Genomic DNA, 13,821 nt, shown 5'->3' with positions numbered 1-13,821 from the left:
TCCCACATCTGGGTGTATTAAGGACCTCATGCTAAGTAAAACAAGTCACCCCCAGTTATTTTTATTTCAAGACAGAGTCTTGTGGAGACTGGCCTTGAACTTGTGATCTTCCTACCTCAGCCTTCTGAGAAGCTGGGAGTAGCTAGTACAGGTATGTACCATTATGCCTGGATTTTGGTCTTTTTTTTTTTTTTATCACCTACAAAAGAATAAGGCTAAAGTCAGGCTTCTTATCAGCAATGTTTAATACTAGAAAACAGGAATTCTTCCAAAGGTCTGAGAATTCTATATTAAGTTAATGTAACAACAGGATGAAGACACTCCCTAAGGAACCTCATATTTAACAATTGTTTAATACTATCAGACTTTGAATCCATTGATGCCTCACCTTTTCATTGAGCCGTCTTCCCTTCCCACAGGTCCTCACAGTCCTTCTGACTTGGCTTATGCTGTGCTTGATCATCTGATCATCTTAGTCATTCCCTGGCATGTACTTTCCTTTCTCATGGGTAAGGAATTGTCGATAATTATGACATACCAGCTCTAGAGAGTATTAGCAGTTAAATATTTATATAAAAGTGTATCATGGCAGAATCTAGTAGTATGCTGTGATTACATTTCCTTTCTTGTACAGTCCCCACCCCTGCACTTTTCACTGTCAGCCATTATACATCTTTAAATTCCCAAAACCATTTGACCACAGCCTGGTCCAGTGCAGATCTCTTAGCTTCTTCTTGCTTGAAGCAGCAGACTGGCTTGGGGGAAACACAGGCAGCTTTACTTCACATTCACTGTGGCTAACCTCCAGGAGTCCCTCTTTACCGCCCTGCTGTCATACTACAAGAGCTTGGTCCCTCTGCTGTCACTCTCCTACACCAGCGGTCTTCAATTTGTTTTGCTTTTCAAGAAGAAAATAGTTTAAGGGAATTGGTTACCATATCCTCAACATCTGCATGGGCTTGTTCCTACAATTTTCTACAATTGCATTCACATGGAAAATTTCTCTACAAAAGAGAGGCAACCTTTGCCATCTCCAGTCTCACAGATGGCCCCAGGGTATATACCTCCTGGCTAAATCAAAAGGCAACTCCTTTTTTTCTGTAGATCAAGGCATATTCGACTTTTATACTTCCTGTCCCTTTTCCATTCTACATGTATTTTCCTTAAAGTGAAGCCAGCATTGGAAATAGGGTGACTCCATGGACATTTTCTATTTGGATACATCACAGGGCAGGATGATAGATAATTCATGATAATTTTTGCTGAAAGACCTGGTCTCCATCATCAGCCTTTTCTCAAGAACACATCTTTCTTCCCGAAGAGTCCAAAAGAGCAAAGAGAGGATTGGTGAGAATATTAATTGATGAACTATTGAATATTGGTGGGAAAAATGGTTTTTCAAATATATGTAAATACTAGCAAATCTCTTAAACTATTTTTAATACTCATCCTTGGAGCCATATCATTAGGTGGAAGGAAAAGTCTTTGAACAGCAAATCAGTGTTAAGTGCAGTGTACCTGGAATGATTTCTGGGACTACTAGTTTTTAAAAGATACATTAAATGAAAGCTACAGTTAAAACTGCTATGTGATTTCTTTCAGATTGAGTATATATTACTAAATAATGTAGTTAGTACTTATTAAATCATACCATGAAATACGTATTTTAATTACAGGCAATCCTCATCTTAGAAAATGTTAATATTGTCTACCTCCTGATAAAGAAATGGTTGTTACCTTCAAACTAATGTTTTTTAGCTGGCTATACATTTCTACTTTCTAAAACAAAAATATAATTATGATTTGGTGCATAATAAAATTAATGGATTAGTTCTGATTTGTATTCAAATATTTATTAAATCATTCTCAAAAGCAGGATACCAGCAATCATTTTCATGTAAACATACACTTAAATAAATAATTTAAATTATTGAAAAATAATAGCACTATGTGGGCTAATAGACTATTATTTAACAACATATTGTATTATATTGATAAACATTGATAGGATTAGTTAATAATTTGATCAGAAGTTGTTAATAGCACTAATTAAACATAATTTTTTTGTCCTTTGATACATAACAAATTTATTTTAGCTCTTTTTTGGATATTTAAAATTTTAGATCTTATTATTATGTACCTTTAAGATATATAAACAAATGTATTTTAAAACGAGGATATAAATAACTAATTAAGCAGATATTGTTACCGATGTTTACCAGTGATGAGTCCTTGCTTTCCCAAATGCTGAAGTAGAACACCAGAGAAGCACGCCAGGCAAATTTAGAGTGGAATTTTTAAAGTGGAAGGCTTTATTAAAGGAGAGCAGAAAAGATCCTCCAAGAAGGGGATCAAAAGGCGGACTCCATGGAAGGGGGAGGTCTTCTCTTTTTTATATCTAAGGTCTTCTTTTAGTCCTCCCACATTCCTGTCCTTTGTTTTTCTCTATCCTGCAGTGATAGAATGCAGGTGGGAGGGCCAAAAGGTGGGAGATAGGTGGACTGATGGGGCAGGGAGGAGTAATCCGGGCAGGAAGGGCCTGGGGTGGTTTGATTAGCACCTCGGTGTTTGCTGGGAGCTACTTCATTAACAGTTCTTGGGGACATTGGGGAACGTCTTGGGGGGACATTCACATTTCAATTTCCCCAGGTGCTCTTCTGGTTTCCTGGACTCCATTCTCAATAATATCTCCATTTTCTTTATCGCACTCATTTTAGACCCGATTTACATTACTACATTAACTACCTATCTTTAAATCTGGGTTCAATATTACCTATATTTAATAAAAAAATAAAAATAACATGTTTCCTTCTGTCCTACGATGTGGTAAGTTATTTTCATTCTTTCTGTCTCGTTTTCTAATACTACTTCTCTGCATTGCCTGCAGTCTTTAGGACATCTGTCTTATATAGTGGTAAAACTGAACACAATGAGATGCAAATTCACTTTGATTTGGAGCTCTGTTATTATCAAGTTTATTTCAAAGAAGTTTATAGACTGAATAGAATTTCCTAGATTTACATTTGTACTCTACCAAATATAACAAAATCTATTTCTTATTTGAATAAAGTATCAACAATGTTTTGTTTTCTGCAATTTCATTAAAATCGTCACAGAAATCAAGAAAGTTATTTGAAGTTCTATTTTAAAAATTAAGTATCTGAGAGTAGGGGAACATTGTTTTAGTGCTATAATTCAATGCATTATTTGATTTATTTGAGAAAGCACGATTATGAGTAAGATTTGATAGCATGAATTCTGCATTATTATGACTCTATTGGGTTGAAGAGCATCCCCCACCTCCATTACCTTCACTGGGAACCTGTGAATATAACCTTATTCAGAAATAGATAGTTGCAGGTGTAATCAAGCTGAGATCATGCTGGTTTAGGGTGGACCCTAAATTCGATATGTCTGGTGTCCTTCTGAGAAGAGGGAAATTTGGACAAAGACAGATATACCCATGAGGAAAGATGGCCATCTGCAGATGGAGGCAGATAGTGGAGTGAGGCATCTACATCATGCAAAGTACCACAGCCTTCAGAAGCTAGGAGAAGAGGCATAGAACAAGTTCTTCCCTAGAACCACAAAAGGAGAATGCTGACACTTTGATTTCAGACTTCTGCTTTCAGTACTGTGAGAGTAGAGATTTCTGCTGTGTTAAGAACCAGGTTGGTAGTATTTGGTTATGGTAACCTAACACAAGAGCCAACATATCTGTTACCAAAGTTCTCCCTTTTGTTTGCCCAGAGGGTTTTGAATTCTAACATGTGAATCAGGAAGTGCAACTTTACTGAGTTCCACAGAGCCATCATTAGAGTGAAAAAAACGATGTGTTCATTCAGGCCAGGCATGATGGTGCACATCAGTTATCTCAGCTGCTTGGGAGGCTGAGGCAGGAGGATTGAAAGTTCTAGGTCAGGCCTCAAAACAAAAAGGCTGAGGATGTAGCTCAGTGGTAGAGGAAAAACTATATTTATTCATAGGGTATGCCCAAGCTAATTTATAGCCCAAGCTATTTTCAACTGAAATTGTATCTTTGGGAGACAAAACAAACTTGATTGAATTAAAAGTACTTCACTTTCTAATCCCAGACTTGTGAGATCCATTCTCCATAGGTCTCTTCACCATCTCCTTCACCATGGCCAATCCCAAATTGTGTTCTGCACATTGTAGAGCAGGCTCTTTTGGTTATTTACCTTCCTAATTCAGTTGCTCATGTCCTCTTTCCATTAGGGGAACAGTCATTCAGTCCACCTTACCAGTGATATCTGGGTCATTCTGGTGATTTTGCAGTTGTTCTTTTTTGTCATAATCTGAACTTTCAGAAAACATTGTCACAATATTAGCGATTTAAAAATTAAACTAGCAGTAGCTCTATAGCGAGGAATCTGACTCCATTTTTTGATGTTTGACTACTGACAGCAGCAAGCCTCACCCCTCTCCTCCTCATCCCTCTCCTTCTCACCCCATGGGTGCACTCTTGTTTGGTGAGAGAGTCCCATCACCTGAGCTCCTCTCCACAAGGGGGAACTCTCACCCCCCCTCACCCATAAGCACCATAAAAACACCAAGCTGGTCTCCATCCCCTGTTCTCGCAAGCTGTTTCGGAGCTCCTGTATGTATGCAACTCAAGTTGCATACATCGCTTGAAATGATGCCACATAGGTGATCCATGACTTTAAACACAAGCCTCAGTTGCCAATATCAATGGTCAAGGGTTACATTGGCAACAGTGACCACCAAAGGCAGATAGTGTATGTTGTATCAACTGGACATTAAAAATAGCACTAGGTGTCCCTCAATAGATGAATGGATTAAGAAAATGAGGTATATATACTCAATGGAATATTACTCAGCTTTAAAGAAGACTAAAATTATGGCATTTGCCAGTCAAAGGCTAGAGTTGGAGAATATCACACTAAGCAAAATAAGCCAATCCCAGAAAACCAAAGGCTGAATGTTTCCTCTAATATGCGGATTCTAATTCACAATAAGGCAGGGATACTAGGGAAGAATAGCATTACCTTAGAATAGGTAGAGGGAAGTGATGGGAGGGGAGGGGAGGGGATGTGGGGATAGGAAAGACAGTAGAATGAAACAGACATTAAACACACACACACACACACACATATGACTACATGACCAATATGATTGATTCTGCAACATGTACACTCAGAAAAATGAGAAATTATATCCCATCTACGTATGATATATCTACTGTCATGTATAACTAAAACAAATAATAAAAAAAAATAGCACTGCTTTTAGCCCTATAATGGGAGAGAGTAACTGTATGGGTTTTGTACTTTCTCTTCCATCTTCCACAGCATCACCCAAATCTAGAGTTTTCCATGTTCTTGGAAAGATTTTCTGGGACACAAGACTTTTAGTACTCAACTGGGTTTGTTTCAGTGAGACACTATTAAGGGACACCTGCTCAGCAGAATCCTATCTCAATTCCTCACCAACAGAAACCATGAGGGATGATAATTAGGCATTGATGTTTTGAGATGCTAAGTTTTACAGTGATTGTAATAATAGATAACTAAGACAGCAACTCAAAATGGCTAGAAACTTAGTTGGGTTTTTTTTTTTTAAAAGATCATTATAGTTATAATTGTGTTCATTTTGACAAAATCATATGTGCATGGAATTTCATTAACTCCATTTCAGTCCCATTTTCCCCCTTTCCATCTCTTTCTTCCTCCCCCTATTTTCCTCCCTTTGCTGATCATCCTTTCTTTATTTTTGACCGATGTTCCTGGATTTTTCCCAGAAACACTGTTCTTCCCATAGTCTTCTCCATTTTGTTGGGTGATTAACTCCATTCTTCCAGTTGTTGGGGTCAAAATCTTTTGGAACACACAAGGCCCTGGGTTCAACCCCCAACACTATTAAAAACAAACACTTGTAGATATTCTGCACCTCACTTTTTCTCCCACATCCAACTATTCATTTTGGTTCTACCTTTAAAATATATCCAGTAAAGCTTTCCCTGCTCAGCTTACATGAAATGTCAGCCCCTTGGCCTGGGTCTTCCTATTCCCAGTCCTTGCTTTAGTTTCATCTTAGTACTTCCCATTGTCTAGCATGCTTCATATTTTACATCTTTAACTTCTTAATGTTTGTCTCCCTACTGAAATGAAAGCTCCATGGGGGTGGGAGTTTTTTTCTTGTTCCCTGTTTTACCTCTAAGTTTGGAGGACAGCACCCCAAAAACAGCAAACTCGTAATAAATGTCTATTGTTCAATGACTGGTCATCGTAGTAAAGATGCTATTTATTCATTTTCAAATTTAGAATCAACACTCAGGAAAATAATGAAAGACAATTATGATCACAGAAGAGAATTGCAAGTGACATTGACTTATGATGACAGAGGTTTGGGATGAAAGGAGGAGAGAAGGAAAGAGGGAAGGGACACCAGTATCTTCTTCCTACAAGATATCAGAGGCAAAATCACAAAAAACCAAATGCAGAATGTTTTCTTTGATATAAGGAGGCTGATTCATAGTGGGATAGGGAGAGAGAGCCTGGGACGAACTCTAGATAAGGGCAGAGGGGTGGGAGGGGAAGAGAGGAGACGTAGGGTAATTAATGATGGTGGAATGTGATGATCATTATTATCCAAAGTACATGTATGAAGACACGAATTGGTGTGAATATATTTTGTATACAACCAGAGATATGAAAAATTGTGCTCTATATGTGTAATAAGAATTGTAATGCATTCCACTGTTATATATAAATTAAAAAAATATCAGAGGCAAGGGATACTACTTCTGGTAACATGAGAATGAAATGGCTATAAATATGAAATTAATGTTCCAAGCATAACTAATAGAACTAGAAATTACCGGTCAACTAGAGGAACATGGGGGGAAGCTGGAGGTAAATGAGAGTGATGTTATATGTGGTATCTGGAAATCCATAAATAATAGTGGCAACGTCTGTCTGAGAGTCCTAAGAACAGAGCCCAAGGTGAGGCTGGAGCGCTAATGCAAATTCAGCTCAGCAAGACTCTCAAGAAGAGAGGCGGGAGGACTGCAGGCAAATACAAAGGGGTGAGTTACTGGACTGGCCATTGTATCAGAGAGCCAGGAATAAGCCAAGCTGGTTCCTCATAAGTGACTCTCAGAAATAAGGGACCTCTCTGGACAGGCTGAGTGGCAGTATCTTGCCTGCGCCAGATCATCAGACTCTTCCTGTTCTCCCGTTTTTGCCTTATTTTCTTCTTAATATTTTCCATTGTCCTGCATACCTGTTTATTATTCCTCTCCCTGTTGAGATAGAAGCCTTGAAGGCAACGGTCTCTGGCTGTTGCTTCTTCAATCCGAGGGCAAAAGAAAATGTATCCGAAAGCTCCCCTTGCTTTTATCTTCCATTGTCAAAATGTGACACTTGGGAGCTGGCTCCCTCAAGAATCCAGGTCGTGTCCCCTGGCCCCTTTGGTAACCATGGGGGAAGTTGGATCTGGACATGGAGCCTGATGACTCCTCCAGTGGGACCATATTCTCAGACTTGGTGCATCTGATCCCCACTGGGATTGGCAAATTGATAGGCAGGGACACAGGCAAGCCTGAGAGAATCTAAACAAGCAGTTCAGATGTGTCCACTATAATGTGCAAACTTGATAAGTCAAGAAACAGAGATAGGATGTGCATGCATAGGCATGTATACATGTGTACCTCACATATATGAGATAAGAAGAAAACCACTAGCAGAATAAAATGTTATAGTTGCCTCTGGGGATGGGAAAGAGGTTGGAGATCAGAATGTTTATTGTTAGTTTTTCTTTATGATTTTTTAAACACATAAGTATATTAAAAACTGCTTTAAAAAAACTAAATTTTAATCCTTCAAATCCTTCAGCAATGTCCATGGCTTTTAGGATAGTTAAAATGTGTTAAACCACACAACTTCCAGTGGGAATATTAGCTCTCAGATGCTGCAAGTTAATAGTGTTACTCTCTATTTTTTTTTTTTTTTGGTACTGGGGATTGAACTCAGGGGCACTCAATCACTGAGCCACATGCCAAGCCCTATTTACTATTTTATTGAGAGACAGGCTCACTGAGTTGCTTAGCACCTCACCATTGTTTAGGCTTTGAACTCGTGATCCTCCTGAGCCGCTGGGATTATAGGTGTATGCCACCTTGCCCGGTTTAGACTGCATTTTTTGCTATTAAAAATTTACTATTCAAGCTTTTTCCCATGCTACCCAGGGAGGGATCCATACAGCATTGTTCTTGATTCCCGTCGTAACTTTAAAGGGAAACTGTCACAATGTCCAGAGCCCTTGATGTCCTGCAAATGAAGGAGGAGGATGTCCTCAAATTCCTTGCAGGAGGAACCGACTTAGGTGGCACCAACCTTGATTTCCAGATGGAAAAGTATATCTACAAAAGGAAAAGCGATTGCATCTACATCATAAATCTGAAGAGGACCAGGAGAAGCTTCTGCTGGCAGCTCGTGCCATTGTTGCCATTGAAAATCCTGCTGATGTCAGTGTCATATCCTCTAGGAATACTGGCCAGCCGGCTGTGCTAAAGTTTGCTGCTGCCACTTGAGCCACCCCTATTGCTGATGGCTTCACTCCTGGAACTTTAACTAACCAGATCCAGGCAGCTTTCCGGGAGCCACGTTTTCCGGTGGTTACTGATCCCAGGGCTGACCACCAGCCTCTTACAGAAGCGTCCTATGTCAATCTGCCTACTATTGTTTTGTGTAACACAGATTCTCCTCTGCACTGTGTGGACATTGCCATTCCATGCAACAACAAGGGAGCTCATTCTGTGGGTCTGATGTGGTGGATGCTGGCCCCAGAAGTTCTGCGCATGCATGGCACCATTTCCTGTGAGCACCCATGGGAGGTTATGCCTAATCTGTACTTCTACAGAGATCCTGTAGAGATTGAAAAGGAAGAGCAGGCTGCTGCTGAAAAAACTGTGACCAAGGAGGAATTTCAGGGTGAATGGACTGCTCCAGCTCCTGAATTCACTGCTACTCAACCTGAGGTTGCAGACTGGTCTGAAGGTGTGCAGATGTCCTCTGTGCCTATCCAGCAGTTCCCTAATGAAGACTGGTCTGCAGCTCCCACTGCTCAGGCCACTGAGTGGGTAGGAACAACTACCGAGAGGTCTTGAGCTGTTCTGCAGACACGTATTAATAATAAGCAAGAGGGCTGGGGATGTGGCTCAAGCGGTAGCGCGCTCGCCTGGCATGCGTGCGGCCCGGGTTCGATCCTCAGCACCACATACAAACAAAGATGTTGTGTCCGCCGAGAACTAAAAAATATTAAAAATTCTCTCTCTCTCTCTCTCTCTCTCTCTCTCTCTCTCTCTCTCTCTCTCTCCTCTCTCACTCTCTCTTTAAAAAAATAATAAGCAAGATGGAAATAAGGTTACAGAAAATAAACATCAATTTCTTAAAAAAAAAAAAATTACTATTCAAGGGGTAGGGGCTGTAGCTCAGTGGCCGAATGCTTGCTTAGCATGTGTGAGGCACTGGGTTCAATTCTCAGCATCACATATAAAGAAAGAAAGAAAAGAAAAGTCCATCAACAACTAAAAAAATATCTTTAAAAAATTTACTATTCAAATACCAGTGAAATAATGGTATTTTTTTGTAATAAATTGCTACAAATGTAATATTTGAGGGAAAAGGCACAGTTAACTGACACATGGTAATTGTACAGTAATTTATGGGGTAAAATATGACATTTCAACACATATGTTAGATCAGATCAGGGTAATTGGCATATCCATCATCTCACACATTTTTCTTTCTTTTTTTTTGGTGGGGATGAGGAACAAACTCTTTTTTACTAGCTATTTTGAAATATTCAATCATTGTTGTCAACTGTAATTTCCCTACTGTGCTATAGAACATTAAAAGTTATTCTTCCTATTCAACTCTATCTTCATACCCATTTTGATTTGGGGGGTTTCAGATCTGAACTAAGGTCCCTGAATATCAGGGCTGTGCTGGCTTCCTTCAAGCTGCTTTGTCTTGCTTTCAGCTCATATTGGACCTTTATTTCTTGGACCCTGAGTCTTTCTTCCATCTCATATTTTGTCCCTGGTGAGCAGAGGACACTCCCTCCCTCCCTCCTTCCCTTCCTTCCTCTCTCCTCCCTCCCTCTCTCCCTCTCTCCTTCCTGATTGTCGCGTCCTGAGCTACTTTCCTCTGTCACACCCTCTGCCCTGATGATGGTCTGCCTCACCTCTGGCACAGAACAATGGAGTGGCCATCTATGGACTGAGAACTCAGAGCATCAAATAAACTTTTTGGTGCTCTGAGCACCAAATAAACTTTTCCTCATCTAAAATTGTTCTTGTCAGGCCTTTTGGTCATGGTGGTAAAAAAAAGCTGACTAAAACACCTTGTCTTGCTCCTGATCTTACAAGAAATGCTTTTAGCTTTTCCTGTTCAATATACTGATGATATATAGCCTTTGTTATATTGAGGTACAATCCTTCTATACCTAATTTATTCAGGGCTTTTATCATAAAGGAGATGATGAATTTTATCAAATGCTTTTTCTGCCTCTACTGAGATGATCATGTATTTTTTATCCTTCGTTCTGTTGATGTGATATATTAGGTTTTTGAATTTGCGTATGTTGAGCCCCCTTGCATCCTTGGGAAACCAATTTGATCATGGTAAAAGTCTTTTTGATGTGCTATTGAGTTCTATTTGCTAGCATTTTATTGAGCAGTTTTGCATCTATGTTCATCAGGGATATTGTTCTACAGTTTTCTTATATACTTGTTTAGTTTTGATAACCCAGTAATTCTGGTCTCATAGAATATGTTTGAAAAGGTTCTTCCCTTTGAATTCTACAGAAAATTGGCAATATTTCTTTTTGTAAACTTCAGTAGTTAAGTATCTGGCTCTGGACTTTTCTTTGTTGGGAAACTTTTTATTACTGATTCAATTTCATTACTTTTTAATTGATCTATTCAGGTATTTTATGTTCTCGTGGTTCTGTGTGTGTGTCTGTGTGTGGTGCTGGGGATTGAATCCAGGACCACATGCTAGGTAAGCACCACGATTCACTTCTGGTAGATGCTATATGTCTATAAATTTGTCCATTTATTCTAAGTTTTACAATTTGTTAGTGCCTATGCCTCATGCCTTGGGCAGTTAATTCAGAAATCGAATGAGGGCAATGAGGGATGAAGAAAAGAAACACATACACACACTGAGAGAAAAAGGTATGGCCAGGTGGGGAGCCAAACTCTAATGGAGTTTGACTCAGAGCTAGCTCAGCACATTTATTATATAGGTTTCATCAAAAGGTTATTTGTGAGAAAGTTTCGGCAAAGCAGGCAATCTGAAGGATGCAGGACTGGTGGACATTGATGGCACCAGAAGATCTCAGAAATGACCATCTCCCAAATTAACAAGTGAATGACAACTCCCACAGAGAACACTGGAATATAGCTTTTGACTTACCCCTTTAAAAGCCCTCTGTTCCTGCTAATGGGCAGAATCACAGCCTTCGGGACTGGAGTCTCCTGTGTTTCTCCTTTGCTAGCAAAGCAATAAACCTTCTTTTTCATTTTTCTCAAAGCCATGTCCTCATTATTGAATTGGCATCGGGGACAAGGGATCAAGCTTTTGGCAACAGAAACCCATTGCTTCATGAACTTCCCTTGTAGTATTGCTTTTACTATATCTCACAAGTTTTGCTATATTGTGTTTCCGTTTTTGTTTTGAAAAAGTTTAAAACCACTTCTTTCTTGATGATCCACTATTTTAAAGTGTGTTGTTCAGTCTCTCTATATTTGTATCATTTCTAAAGTTTCTCTTGTTGACTTCTAGTTTCATCCATTTTCATCAGAAAAGATAACAGGATAAGATTTCAATGGCTTTGAGTTTAAGGCTTGTTTTGTGGTCCAGTAGATATTCTATCCTACAGATAATTTCATGTGCTGAGGAAGGGAATGTGTATTCATTCTGCAGCAGTTGGATGAAATGTACTATAAATGTCTGTTAAGTCTTTTTGATCTACAGTATAATTTAAATGATGCTTCTTGTTTTATTTTTGTCTGGATGATCATTGATGAAAATGGGTGTTGATAGCCCCTACTATTACTGTATTGGAATCTCTCTTTCTCCCTTTAGGTATAATAGTGTTTGTTTACTAAAATTGGGTGCTTTGACATTAGGTACATATGTTTATTATTTTCTTGAATTGATCCCTTTGCAGTCTGTGTGCATCTTTGCTTGCAAAGTGAGTTTCTTATTGATAGCATATTGTTGTTGTTGTTGTTGTTGTTTAATATTGTTTTAGTTGTAGATGGATATAGTACATTTATTTTTATGTGGTGCTGAGGATCCAACTCAGTGCCTCACATCTCACATGTGCAAGGCAAGTGCTCTTCCACTGAGCCCTTGTTTTTTTTTTTAATCCATTTGGTCAGGCTGTATTATTTATTTATTTATTTGCAGTCCTGGGGATGGGACCCAGAGCTTTGAGCATGCTAGCAAAGCACTATATCACGGAGTCACATCCCCAGCCTGGTCTGTGTATTTTAATTGGAGAATTTAGTCAAGGTTATTAAGGACTATTTTGGGTTTTTTCCTTCTAGTTGTTTTAAATATTCTTTGTTCTTCCTCTTCTGTGTGGCTTGTTGGTTTACTATACTGACAATATTTCATTCTTTTTCTCTTTTGTGTATCTGCTCTTAGGATTTATATTCACATGCTTTCATGATAGTAGTTCTTTATCTTTCACTTCTGGAGGGCTCCCTTAAGGATCTTTTATAAGGCTAGGCTAGTGGTCATGAATTCCCTCAGTTTTTGCTGTGCTTTATTTCTTCTTTGTTTCTGAAGATAGCGTTGGGGGTGGATAGTTATCTTGACTGGGGGTTATTTTCTTTTAGGACTTAGAATATATAGTTCCATTCCCTCCTGGCCCATAGGGTTTCTTCTGAGAGATATGCTTAAATGTGAGTTGCTGGTTTTCTCCTGCAGATTTAAGAACACTTGGTTGGGTGTGGTGGTACATGCCCATAATCCTGGCTACTTGAGAGGCAGAGGCAGGAATATGGTGCATTCAAGGCTGTCCTCAATGAGACCCTATCTCAAAAATTAAAAGAAGTGGGAGGCTGAGGATTCAGTGCAATGGTAGAGTGCTTCTGGGTTCAAGTCCCACTCCTTATTTATTTATATATTTATTTATTTATGAGATACTTTTGATAATTTGACTGTAATATGCCATGGTGAAATTTTTTCCTGGTTATGTTTATTTGAAGTTCTACAAGCCTTCTGTACATGGGTATCTATATATTTCCCAAGGTCAGGGAAAATTTCTGCTATTATTTCATTGAATAAGTGTGCCCTAACTTTCATCTCATCACCTTCAGTTATTCCAAAAATGTGGATGTTTGTCCCCCCACCCACTTTTTCCTTGCTTGCTTCATTTCTTTCTCTTTATGTTTTTCCCCTCTTTTTTCTTTTTGCCTGAATAGGATGTTTCAGAAGACCTATCTTTAAATTCAGATAATTTTTTTTCTATTGCTTGATCTAGTCTGTTGTTGGGGCTTTTAACTCTACCTTTTGACTTATTGAGCTCTTTTCATTTTGAACATTTCTGTTTTGTTCTTTTTGAAAATCTCTTTGCTGAATTCCTCAGTCATATTCTTTTCCCCCGTATTCTTAATTTCATTTATCTGTTTACCTTTATTCTCTTGGATCTCATTCAGCTTTTTAATAATCACTCTTTTAAATTCTTTATAGGCATTTCATTCTCTTGGATTTCTTTAGTATCTGTTGCTAGAGAGTTATTATGTTCTTTGGAGGAATGATA

The 13,821-nt window shown here is 38.8% G+C and overlaps 1 protein-coding gene and 1 pseudogene across 1 annotated transcript in view; one reads left to right on the top strand and one right to left on the bottom strand.

Annotated features, from left to right (window-relative positions):
* The first annotated feature begins 8,049 nt into the window (after positions 1-8,049).
* LOC101973432 (small ribosomal subunit protein uS2 pseudogene) lies at positions 8,050-9,319 on the top strand (annotated as a pseudogene).
* Myo3b (myosin IIIB) overlaps positions 9,227-13,821 on the bottom strand; it is a 505,529-nt gene continuing 500,934 nt past the window's right edge. The window contains exon 35 of the mRNA XM_078017565.1: positions 9,227-9,289. The gene's annotated coding sequence lies outside the window, so the exon portion shown is untranslated. The remainder of the gene's footprint in view (positions 9,290-13,821) is intronic.

This window comes from Ictidomys tridecemlineatus, chromosome 7, assembly GCF_052094955.1.
Source record: "Ictidomys tridecemlineatus isolate mIctTri1 chromosome 7, mIctTri1.hap1, whole genome shotgun sequence".
Classification (NCBI taxonomy): domain Eukaryota; kingdom Metazoa; phylum Chordata; class Mammalia; order Rodentia; family Sciuridae; genus Ictidomys; species Ictidomys tridecemlineatus.
The sequence above is the reverse complement of the archived record's forward strand: the minus strand, read 5'-3'. Positions and strand labels throughout refer to the sequence as shown.